This window comes from Chamaea fasciata, unplaced genomic scaffold (assembly GCF_029207755.1).
Source record: "Chamaea fasciata isolate MVZ Bird 193981 ecotype frontalis unplaced genomic scaffold, bChaFas1.0.hap1 SCAF_28, whole genome shotgun sequence".
Lineage (NCBI taxonomy): Eukaryota > Metazoa > Chordata > Aves > Passeriformes > Sylviidae > Chamaea > Chamaea fasciata.
The window spans coordinates 5,440,357-5,451,251 of record NW_027094113.1 but is presented as its reverse complement, the minus strand read 5'-3'; positions in this window follow the sequence as shown (position 1 = coordinate 5,451,251).

Below are 10,895 nucleotides of genomic sequence, written 5' to 3'. Positions count from 1 at the left end.
AGAAGGTTTTCCAACCCCAAGGGCACCAGGCTTGGGAAAGCTTGGTTAGGGCTGAGCCTTGGTCCAGTAAAATCCACTGGGACCCTTATTTTTCCACCTTGTCTTAACTCCTGCCCCGCTCCTGAGATCTGGGGGAGAGAGGGAATTAAAAATCATTGAAAGCTTTCGTTTCCTGTGCTCCACTGCCCTGTTTCCCGGGGGAACAGTGGTGCTCTGGGAGGTGAGGACAGGCAGCAACCCGGGAGTCACATCCTGCTGAAGGTCTCATCTTTGGTGCACCGGGCTGGAGAGCAGAACACGTGTGATTCCTCCTGCTCACACAGTGCTGAGCACCAGGGACTTGGATCTCTGGGAAGCTCCAAGGCAGGAGAAGGTGGGCATGGCCTTCCCCCTCTGCTTTCTGCAGATCCAGCTGTGGGAGGGACCTCAGAGGGTTTGGAGGTGTCGGGAGCACCGTCAGCCCTGTCCCTCCCATGCTCTCCGTTGGCAGAGGTGCAGGATAAAAGGAGAACGTGGAACATTCTCCTCAAAAAAACCTTGGGATTTTAAATTGTTTTTCCAAAGAAATAATTTCTTTGCAAAAAAGTCCCATGAAAGGACAAATTTTTAATTTCGAGAACATTTGATATTAGGATCTTTCTGAAAGCCTCAAACAAAAGGCTTTGGACACTGCTTTTCAATACTTTAAAATGAGGATTTCCACCATCCCTCATTCCCCTTGTCATAAAAGATCTATTTCATGGTCCATTTGAAAAGTACTGCTTTTTAGTTTTGTCCTTTTTTCTTTCAGACTCAGAACAAACCCCATCTTTCTCTAACTCCAGCATTCCCTGTCCTGTGCTGAGACCTCCTTGTCCCCCCGTGAGGCACCTTCTCACCAGCACCAGGCATGGACGGAGCCTGCAGGGCAGCAGTCAACGTGGTAATTCTCCAAGGATTTTGTTTAGAGTTTTATAGCATTACACACCAGCCTTATTGGATTTAAATGGCTTAAATTAACTGGGTTATTTAATGGATTGTCCAGATTAGGGAGGAATCTGCAAAGGCTGTTACTTCAAGAAGAGCAGCTGCATGGGAAGAAAAGATCTCCAAGTAACATTAATATCCTGGAGGCTCACAAGTCCTGACAGGCCACTCCTGTCCTTTATTGACATTCTCTCAGACGCATTTAGCCAGGTTTGTGTTTAGTTTAATAATCTCCTGAAAGTTTAATTGTTGCTTTATTCATCCATGACCTTTCCTTCTCATCTGGAGACATATTATTGCTAATCTACAAATTTCAAGAACCAGATTTATTTGCAAAACCAATTATTCTGCTATGCAAATCTCTTCTCTTCCTGCAGCCTGCCTGAACAGGGCTTTTTACCTCCGCCATAATATATAGACACTATTCAAATATTTAAATGTAAAATTTATCTATATTTCTTTTCAAGCATGCCCAGGTTCTATGTGGTGCAAAGTTAATTAAAATCTTTAGAATCAAAAGCAGGTCCCCTGACCTTGATCCAGACCTGGCAGACTTTAACCTCCAAAGTCCTCACTTAACCACAGGGGACCTGGAACTACCAGCAAAGTGGAAATCACTTTGCTGTCAGTGAAGTTCTAAAGGAGGAACACATCCCGTCCATTAGCACCAGACATGACAACACCAGAGCAGCCCCAGACACACACACAGCTCTCCTGGGCAGCCTGCAGAGGCCTGGCCTGAAGGAGGGGCAGAAAAATGCTCCGAGAAAGGGTCTTTGCTACAGACCTTTACCCAAAACATTCTCAGTGGCACCTGCCCCCAGAGTGATGCTTCCCCTCAGCCTCAGGATCTCTAATCCGGCTGGCACAGGGTGGGACACAGGGCACTTCACAGAGCCATGGAATGGCCTGGCTTAGAAGGGGCTTTAAATCTCATCTTGTTCCACCCCTGGCCATGGGCAGGGACACCTTCCAGCAGACCAGGTTGCTCAGAGCCACATCCAACCTGCCTTGAGCACTTCCAAGGATGGGGATGCTGTGGGGCTTCTCTGGGCCTCTGCACATCCAGGAACTTGATTTCTCTTCCCAAATAGTGACTATAATACTTAACTTCAGTCATTCCTTTTGAAGTATTGAAAAGTTGTGTCCAGACCACTCAACTGAAATTAAAAACTTGGCCTTTCATGGGACTTTTTTTGCAAAGAAAATAAAGAAATTATTTCTTTGGGGAAAAAAAAAAAAATTAAAGTCCCAAGGACTTTTTGAGGAGAAAATCCCATGTTTTCCTTTTCTCCTCCACTCTGCTAACAGAGAATCAGCTTTAGCTGTTCTCTGCCTCAATTTCCCCACCTCCATCACTGACAGGAGCACTGCCCGTTTCTGTTCACTCGGTGTTTGAAGTGTGGAGTGTCACCTGCTGTGATCTCCTGCCCAAAGTCACCGTCACTGTCACATGGCTGCGGAGCATCACTACCACAATTACAGGCAACCAAGAAATCAACATTTTATACTAAGCCTTACGTCAGTGAATGGCATTATCAGGGAAGCTCACACAATTAAACCATAATTCAGTGGAGAGATGTCAAGGACTTTACCCACGAACAAATTAAGGAAGCATTAGCCATGGGATTAGAGGGAGAGGCAACGTGGGTGCCAGCCAGAGAGCAGAGACACTGTGCTTGTGCTCCCAGCACTTACCCAAGATCCACCTCCTGCACACAGGGAACTGCCAGGGCATCCAGAGCCAACAGCTCAGCATCTCCAGGTGGCTGCAGAGAGTCCAGGGTCCACTGGTGCTCCTCTGGATGACTCTGAAGAGAAGGAAGCTGAAATTAAAAGAGGGAGGTTTCGAGTCAGAGGCACTGTAGATAATGCAGGGTTATATTTGCTGAGAAGGACAGTATTCTTGCCCCAACGTGTGAAACGTTTGCAGTTCTAGGTCTGGAAAAAACAGCAGGATGTGAATCCCATGGGGACAGCAAAGTACCCCAGATTGCCGGGAGAGGCCACGGCTCCCTCAGCTACAAATCCACTCGGACCTGAGTGAGAAACAGCAGCTCCTGAGCATTTTGCTCCACGCTGATAAGACAGAAATAGTTCTGTATCTCACCAATAAATCACCACTCTCAGGCTGATGGACAGGGAACAACTCCAGCAGCCTTTCACTGGAACAGAATTACTTGAAAACAAGACTGGGGACGTGTGTTGTGGGAACAGCCAGCTCCTGCCCCTCAGGCTGAAGGAAGATGAGGATAGTTTGTCCCTTGAAATGCAACGGAGTGAGAGCTCTGCCTTAGACATGCAACCACTGATGGGTTTGAGACACTTGTGTCTGGAACAGCCCTTTTTCCTGGATACCTGCAGAGGTGGGAACTGGTCATCTCCTGGCAGCCAAACCCACTGCCTCAGTAACTCACACCCACTGGCTTCAGTGAGCGCTGGCTCAAGCTTTCTGTGTTTCAGATATGAGTGGCTTTAAGCTGTTTTTCACAGTCTGGGGATTGTTCCTCTTGCTCAAATAATTTAGCTTTAACCTGAGGCTGTGGGCTCAATCCTTGCTGTCAAAACCCAGTGTGTAGCTTTGCATGCAGCTCCTGAGGGTATGGGGGGATACAACATGAATCTCCCTGGCTCCTTCAAAGTCTTGCTTTATGTGTGTAGAAACTGACATAAATAAAAATAAATCTGACAGGCTTTAGTCTGTGTTTCTCCAGTATATCCTTGTCTGCACTGGATTTACCCGGGTTGGTTTATATCTAACAGCATCAACAGGGGATGTTTACAGTGAGACAGACTCCAGTAAATACTAGCAGGGATGAGGGTCCCCTCACAAATATTTCCAGGCCAAGAAACAAATAAAGTGCAGCCCCTGGACATGGGAGTCACCAGCAGCCCTGGCTCATTTCTGTGCACACATCATGTGCCTGGGGTAGCCCAGCCCCACGTGCACAGCAAACCAGGCAGCTTTAATGACCTCTGTAAATGGAAGTTTCAATGCAATTTGCTCGGCTCTCACTGCTAGTTTCACTTGAGTTAAGAATTACTTTCCGTTCTTCTAAGGAGGGGCAAACAAGGCTCACAAAACCCTGCAACAGTGTCCAATTACACTTGGAGCTGGAAACATCAGAGTTTCTAGTGAGAAAAGAGGCCACATTCCCCTGCTGCTGCTGCTGCCTGTGCCGTGGCATGGGCATAAATGAAATGTGAATTACACCACTCTTACCAATGCAAATGATTACAGAGGAGCTGCATCCAAGGTGAAGCTGAACCTTTAGTAGGTCTATTTTAAGCTCAGACACCATTAAATATATCAGAAACACGAAAGAAACTTTCCCTCTGTAACATTTGGATGAAAATGTGACTGATTCTAAATGATTCTAGGATTTTCTGGTGCCCTGCAGCTGGACTCTGGCACCTGTTCTGGGCTGGCCACAGGCACCCTGTGCTGGGACAAATGTCTCCATGAAGGTTTGCTGTAACTGGCCATTCTCATTTTGCCGGAGTTGTTTGATATTTTTAGCTTTCCATCAAAAACTGACTCTCATCTTGTCTCACAAAGTTGCTATTGAGGCAGACTCCACTGAAATCCCACTTCTGATCCATTGACACTGAACCCTCTGGAAAGCAGTGGGTGGCATCACTTTGCTCTAATGCATATTCAGGCAACGAGAGAACTGAGCTGTGCCTTTGGTTGATGGACCCTTCAGTGGCAAACTCAGCCAATTGCATCCAGGCTCTTCTCTTCATCCCTGTCCTCTCGTTATCCTGCACTGTGCTGACCCATCCAGGTGTGTGGAGAGGCTGAGGAAAGGGCTGGGAAAGTGGATCAGCTGAGTAGAAAAAAAACCCCTCTTTTTTTGCTGGGTTGGTGTTCAGCCGGTTCCACAGCCCACTCCACACACACAGAGCCATGTCAGAGCAGAGCCCGTGGGGATGGGATGGGTCAGCAGGGAGCAGGGAAACCCTCAGCCTGTTCCTGTCATCCTGGGCTTTGGTGCATGATCCCACATGCTCCAGACCCGTCTTTCCAAAATTGGAGTCACTCTCCTCACTCCCCAAAGCCACAATGAGCAGCAGCAGCCTCTGAAATGACATCAGCACTCAGCTCCTCTGCCAAAAACCTGGGACACAAGATCCTTTGTCTCCAGATTACACTCATCTTTTCCACTTCTTCAAATAATATGATTCTTATAATTTGTCACATAGCTGGTGGTTTCCAAACATCATTTACCCAATGGAGGCTGAGGGGGGAAAGCTATTCTTCAGGTCAGCTTGTGAGTCATTTGGCTTGCCAGTCAACCAAGTCTCACTCACTTGGAGACAATATATCTGAGCTATAAAACCTCAACTCGAAACATAACTCACCAAATTTAGTGAGTAGCCTGTCATCACTGAGAGCAATGATCCTTAACCCCTTATCTAGCTCCAGGGAATCATTATCTGCAGTCGTTAATTTAAGCTTGTTTTAAGTAATAAAAAAGCATTTCTTTCTGCTAAAAATGTCTGATTCTACCACAGCTACATTATTCAGTTTCATACTAAGAGGGGTTTTTAAATTGATTTCTGTTCAAATTGACGTTCAAATAAATACCCAACATACTAGCCAATTAACATGATTACTGGCCAAATTCCCAAGCATTTTTGCTAGCCAGACAAGGCCTGCAGAAGCCTCTGAAAATAATGAAGCTGAGTTTAATCCACCCTTGTTGAGCTGTGCACATATGAACTGTCATCCCAGCCTTGCAGAGGGCACCAGGCAGGGATTCCCAGGCTGCACAGGGCACAGGCAGGACTCTGGGTTCAGTGGCCTCACCTCATTTGTACTCACCCCTCCTTTCAGCCCAGCCTTTCAAGCATAATTCTTCAAATTCTCTTTGGGTTGCACCATTCTCTGTACATTTATGTACAAAAATAAAAACGATCAGGTGCAATGGAGCAGTGCCTTGCAGGTTTCAGCTCCTATTCAGGAATCCATTCCTCACTGAACTGCAGTGGAGGTTGGGGGCAGCTCCTCACACTAATATCAGCCAGGAAGGAGCCTCAAAAATGCAACTCAGCTCATGGGTAAGAGCAATATTCCCTCACAGCTGGGGCTCCAGCAGCATGAGAAGGGTCAGGCTGAAGGCTGGACATCAGTCACTTATATACAGAGTGGAAAAAGAAACATGCCAGAAAACAAGAGCAAGGTGACCAGGGTGGGAACACAATCACCCCCGAACTTCTAAGGCTGCCACAATGACCACAAGCCCTTGAGCAATCCATCTGTCAGCTGGGAAGTTGTGATTCAGATAGTGAAAGGAGTCACACTAGTGGACAGCTCTATGGGAACCAATTTACTTGAAGAAGGAAGAAACTTTAATCAGTCAGGGTTCAAAAGGCCTGTAACTCATGTCAGAGCAGAGCAAATCTGATTGTACACTCATCACAGGTGAACAAAAGATCAGAGAAGACAAAACAATTACAAGCAGATAATGAACTGGGTAGTCAGCAGCACAGAGTCTCTAAAGAGTGAATCCAAGGTAACCGTGCTCAGAACAGCAGGAAGAGCAGAAGGAAGGAGAACCAGCCTCATCTCCCGTGTGCTGGAGTCCCCGTCCACTCTGGAAGAGGGGACAGCCCAAATCCAACCCTGAAGATGCTGTGGTTTGGGAGTCAGTGCTTTTCCAACTCCTCCCTTTCGTGGCTTGTGTTGCAACCACCAAAATGTGAAGGAAACCTTGAACCCATTTCCAATTCCTCAGTTCCAAACCACCAGCTGTTTTAGGATGGCTGCTTCTGCCCTTCCTGCTCTGCTGGAGACCTGACACTTGCTTGGTGGGGTATGAACGATTGTTCTCCAAAGCATCAGCTCTGAAGAAATAATTGCCCCAGGGAGCCCTGAGCTGTAGTCGTGGGGAGAGGCAGATTAGAAGAATCAGTCTCATTTTCCACTGGAACAGCTGGGAATGTGCACGCACTGTGGGTGACTGTCTCAGATGAGACAGGTTATGAGCAGCTGATGGAAAGGAATGTCTCAAACTGCTCCATCGCCTGCAACTGCCCAACTGCTCCGTGTGCCAAGGCACAGACACCCAGCAGGGTGTTTGCTGTGCTCTTCCAGCCCTCTGTGGAGCAGGGAAAAGGGGAAGGGGAATCTAAAACCCACCCCTACCAGAGGGGCTGATGATGCCCCACACAGGGAGGACGATCTCCAGCCCCACTTGGGATGCTGGAGGCAGAGGCTGCAGAGCCCCGATGGCCCAGGCTGAGCAGGAGGGTGCGGGCTGCTCACACTCACACCCAGCACCATCTCCGCAGGGCTGAGGAGATCCAGGCACCGACTCCCCCTCTTGCTCTGCTGTGCCCCACCGCAGGGGGGGGACTCAGGGGAGCTCCAGGGGCCTCTGGGGTGGGGGCCTGTGTGAGAAGAGCCTTGCAGAGAGCAGGAGATAATTATTTCAGAAGAAACCCTAACGGCTTCTTAGAGAACAATACTTATCTTTCCATCTCTCCTGATGATCTCTTATCATTACCCAATCCTCCTGGGCTTCACAGACATTAGCTAATCTTGTGATAAGAGATTAAGAGAAAAGCCAAGACACGTACCCAGCCATTAATGGCAATTCCCCCAAAGCCTGCGTGTGTGAGGCAGAGACCCCGAGATGCCTTACGGGCATTGTGAAAGACAAAGGCAGAAACCTGATTATTCCCAGCTGACCTGCTGGGTACTTAGTCATGGTTGTTCGAGTTGTTTTAAGATGAGAAAAATATTATCATTAGGAGGAGCTGTGCTAGATGGTGGAGCAGCAATAGCTGGAGCTCTGATTATGCCCACGGAGAGATAAACGTGCCAGAGGGTAACGCAGCATTCTGGGAATATTTCCTGCTTTCAAAGCAGAACCATCTCCAACGGGAAGGTCAGGCTTTTACTCCAGACTGGGATAAACCACACTGAAACTGGAAGGCTTTAACTGTTACTCCTCAGTAAGAGCCTCAGTGGAGCACACGCAGTCATTGAAAATAGGAAGGAAATGCAGAGCTGCTCTGAGTGGAATACTTTGAGGAGAATTCCTGTTTTAATTTGGAGAGGGAGTAATAAAAGGAGTTGCAGAGGAAAGCCAAACACAATCATGTGTGTCTTGCAATATCTCCAACTCAGTCTACAGTATCTCCTGCTGTAGTCAAAAAGCCAGATCACTGAGTGGGAAAAGGCAGAATTCCCCACCCTGGGAGATCACCCGAGCCATTCTGCGGAGGATGCTGACCAGGCTTCACAGCATGGCTCTCTGTCTTGGGAACCACCTTTGGGAAACTGCCCTACATCCAGAACTTGTTGCTCTACACCAGCACAAACCCAGGATTCCCATGACAGCTGCATTTTCCAAAGTTTCAGTGCTGTGCACTCTTTCCTGCCCACAAACAGCAAGTTCAATTAGCCCAAATTGCTTTTGCTTTCACAAAGACACATACCAAAGAAGAAAGAACAAAAATAACATCTCTTGCCCAGGTCAACACAATGTGTGTATTTTCTGGCTCACTTTCTGCAATGGCAACAGTTTTTGAAGGCAAAAATATCCCAGAGATGGTCTATGGTGCATAAAGCAACATTTGATACGAGGACCACAAACGGACTGGTGTCTTTGCTGCAGGATCAGAGGGCACTGGGGAGTGCAACTTTCTGAGACACATCCTTCTCCACCAAGAGCAAAAATAGCACAGAAAACCTCTCTCCTCAAACACATTTCATTCTGCATTAAATGCTATGGTTTCTGAGAGCTGCTCCTGTGCAAAACCAACACTGTTACTTATGAAACAATGCATCAAACCCACAGATGGGAATTGGATCTCCTGGCAGCACAGCCAAAAAAAATTCCCTCCTTTCTCTCTTTTCCCTCCTGTAACAAATGGCCTCTTTCCCCAGTCATCTGCGTAACATTTAGTGATTAATGTCTTATGTGACACGACACAGAGTCGTTTGCTTCCTTTTAAGAAAGCTTAAAGCTCTTTGGAGACTGGGTTCTACTTTCAGAGTTATCTGTCTACAGAGAAAACACATCTCAGATGTTCAGCCAGTTTCTTTAAAGAACAGGCTAAATGGAGGGTTACCAGGGATGATCTTAGCGGGCTTTGCTTAGTTTCTGATTGGTTTTCGTCCAGTTTATTGTCTCTCCTTTAAACTTTCAAATGGCTTGGACTGTAAGGAGAGCCTTGGACTGAATCTGGACGATCTGCATGCAGCAAGGAGGGCTGTGCTGTCTAATGGACCAGGAACAGGCCCGGGATTCAGGAAGCCTGAAATGCAGCAGAGATGTTCCACTCCCAAATCTACTGCTGGTCACTTCTCTAGCTGTTACATCCATAAGATCACAGCAAAGATACAGTTCCCAGGAACACCACGTACCAAATCACTTGGGATAAGCAGCACCAACCTTTTGCCCTAATCAAAGCCAGGAACCCACCCGCTCTCAGGTCCCCAACTACTATTCACCCCCACGAAATAGGACACCTGTACTACAGGAGTTTGTATTTCTCACATTTGCTGACAAGGAAAAGCCAAACAAGTATTTTAGGTTAAAATTTTAACTTCCAGCTCACTTCTGACTACCCCCAGCACCTGCCATTCCTTGGACTCCTTGTCTTTCCCATTTGGTGCAGGTGCCAATAGCACAGGTGAAACACCTGCAGGAGCCCCAGGCACAAGTTACTTCTGGGAAATATCACAGATTCTTCTGACTGTTCCATCAGAACGACAGGATGGGCAGAGTGACAAAGTCAGGCGACACATTGCCTGTTACAGTCACTCTGTGGAGAACTGTGGTGAAGCACAGCAAATGTACCAGCAAATTCCTTGGAGACTTCTGAATGTTAAACAAGAAAGAAAAATAATGGAGGAGGCTGCCAGACTCTGCCTGGTTTTAAATGAAACAGTCCGATTGCTTTCAAACGTTTTTCTGGTTGGGGCTGTTACTTTCCCTTCCATGGGATGTTTTGAAATTTACACCTTTGTTTTGAAAAAGATCACAGCTCCTCCCCTTGGGATTCCCCATAGTGCCGAGGTTCCTCCTGCCAGCCCTGTGTGAGCCAGGAGCTCTCCCGGGCGAGGGAAGCTCTCAGGGGAACTTTTCCAATCCTTCCAAGACCTTTGTAGGCTGCCAGAGTGAAGCAGAGGGGTGTAATGGAAACCCTGTCCCCAGAGAGGAAATGTGAACAGAATCCTGCCCCGTCTTGAGGCCCTGGGCTTTTTGGGGGAAAAGGTGACTTGCTCTGTTCAGTTTTAGCTACAGAAACCACTAGCGAAAGAATAAAGTAAAAACAAAGACACTTCCCCTCAGAGCTCCATCTTTGTGCTGCAAGTCTTATTTGCTGACACAGAGGACTTGTGCAGATATGAAATGTCGCTCCTGGAAGGGAGCTCCTGCTCTGGGTTTTATGGGGACAAAGAGTCCCTGGTCGGCACAGCACAGCAGAACCTGCCTGGGCCGACCCTCACTCCTCCAGCATCCTGTCTCAGTCTAATCCCACTGATTTCAGAGAGGTTTCTCCTGATCAGCATCATCAGAGTGTACGAGCCTGGCCCTTGTCCCACAGCCTTGGCACTTCCTGGAGCAGAGGCAGGATCGGGCTCTGAACAAGAGCAGAATCCGACCTTCCAAGGCTCTAAGTGAAAGCTGCAGGATTTGTCCTCTTTGCCACCAGTGGTGTTGGTGCTTTGTGGGTTTTTCTTTTTCCCCACTGCCTCTTCCCATCTGAGAAAATAACACTTTGGGGAGTCAATGATAGAATGGTTTAATGTAATAAACATGAATCTGTCAGACTCAAGTGCCCTAAAATATTCCAGGCTGCAAATGCAGGACCAACAGCGAGCTTGTTGATACAGCCTCAAGCCAGAACTAATCAGACATAGACACCATTTGCTTTCAATAGAAATTATATTCAAGAGGGCTGCTTCC